Source organism: Phalangium opilio, unplaced genomic scaffold (assembly GCF_054372755.1).
Source record: "Phalangium opilio isolate 3A_F unplaced genomic scaffold, DU_Popi_V2 ptg000043l_1, whole genome shotgun sequence".
NCBI lineage: Eukaryota > Metazoa > Arthropoda > Arachnida > Opiliones > Phalangiidae > Phalangium > Phalangium opilio.
Window position 1 is genome coordinate 4,537,746 of NW_028324167.1, and position 2,024 is coordinate 4,539,769.

At 41.0% G+C, this 2,024-nt stretch overlaps 1 non-coding gene across 1 annotated transcript; it reads left to right on the forward strand.

Annotated features, from left to right (window-relative positions):
• Window positions 1–330: 330 nt before the first annotated feature.
• TRNAS-UGA (transfer RNA serine (anticodon UGA)) lies at window positions 331–403 on the forward strand. Its single transcript has one exon. It is a non-coding gene; the product is annotated as a tRNA-Ser (tRNA).
• The last annotated feature ends 1,621 nt before the right edge of the window (window positions 404–2,024 follow it).

Here is a 2,024-nt window from a genome sequence, read left to right on the forward strand (position 1 = left end):
AATAGTTGCTTGAGATATGCATATATGAAAACAATAGGGTAAAAGTGCAAATGAGTTAAATTACTGAAATATTCATTATTAATCTCTCTTGAAAGCAAGGGCTCCGTGGCTTAGTGGTTAAAGCGCCTGTCTTGTAAACTGGAGATCATCAGTTCGATTCTCGTCGTAGCCTCGTTGTTATGACACTAGAATTAGTTTTCGTAGCTATTAAATTTCGAAAAACTTAAAATAAGAGTTGCTTGAGATATGCATATATGCAAACAATAGGGTAAAAGTGCAAATTCGTTAATTAACTTAAATATTCAGCATTTAAACTCGCTTCGGAACAAGGGCTCCGTGGCTTAGTGGTTAAAGCGCCTGTCTTGAAAACTGGAGATCATGAGTTCGATTCTCGTCGGAGCCTCGTTGTTATGATACTTGATCAAGTTTTCGTAGTTGGAAAAACCAAAATATTACCTCTCCGAGTCAAGAGGACTACTTAATTACTCCGATATGGAAATGTTTCTTTTTTATTTATGAACAAATACTGAAGTTGAAATTTATGAAATATTAAAGCAGTATACAAAGCATAGCGATTATACTGTAAATCAGACGACATTTTACATCCAATAAGGATATACTTGTATGCATTAAAATCAGCCGATGGGGAAACAAGTCGAAATGCAGTCAGTGCGCAAACCACATGGATTGGTTTTGTAAGTTTATTATTGTCAGCCCCTCTTTCAAAACCGGTACCGTATCACGTGATGTCTGGCTCCTCGGTTGTGCGCTGAGGTAGGTGCGCGTGAGAGAGTTCTCCCTCAATGCCTTTCACCCACGCAATGTACGAAGTTGCTTAGCTATTCGAGTGTCCATCCATTTAATACAGCGTGTTTGCAGCCCCCGAGAAACGTTTCAAATCCAAGATACTTGCAGCCCCCAAGGGCACGTTTCAAATCCCGGATATTTGCAGCCCCCAAGAAATCCCAGATATTTGCAGCCCCCAATAAAGATCGTATGCAAGCTAAGCAACGACACTACTATAATCAGCGTAGGGAAGATTGGGATTTAGATGTAGGCATGTTTGTATGGAAAACCACACACCCCCTGTCCCATGGTGCAGGCCTGTACAAACCTCCTTCCCGGTTTAAACACACACGACCTAGCGCTTCGCTCGCGGCCCCTCAGTAGTCGGCCGTGTTGGGTCTCTTCCTAGGCTACACGCTCTAGTGGTCAAGGGCCGAGTGGTCTAAGGCGTCAGATTTAAGCTCTGATCCTCGTGTGAGGACGTGGGTTCGAACCCCACTACTGACAACGATTAGTGTCATTTTAATAACTTGTATCGCATACTCAGGAAAGCCTTCTCTAAGTTTACCTTTCGGGAATCGAGATCGGTTTAAATCTCGTGTTTCGTCTCGTTCGTCGACTCGCCGTGGCGTTGTCGCACGTTCGATTCGTGCTATGCCTTAAAAACCATAAGGACCAGAGTGGCTGTATGAAAGCCCTAGTTTGAGATTTTTTCCCAGGTTAAGTGGGGGATGAAAATGTTCGGAATAGTAGTACCATGGAAGAAAAGCATTTAATGTTGCCTCAGCCTTGGGCTTGTGAAAACCTATTATAGATTGAAGATTCTACAATCCCTGCCTGTCATATGTAAGAACTTCGTCTGCTACCATAAATTTAAATTGGAAATTTTGCTACTCCTGTAATCAAAGCTTATACAGAATTCATTCATCGTACCCAAACACCCTTCCATATACGCCTGACAACGTTATGGTACACATGGTACAACTAAAAAATAAAATTTGTATTTAATTTTCGGACCACTCAAAGCCGTTAGGCTCTCTTTACAGAGGGTATGAAACATTACGTAATTCATAGTGTCTCGAATCTCTACGTTTCTATCCATTATGAACTGTGCCGAGAGAATGACAATTCAAAGTAATTGCTTCATTGAAACCAACATTGTCAAATACAGCGTTCACGCAGAACGCTATAAATAAATAGTATATATATATGTTTAATGTGCACAATAAAAACTATAG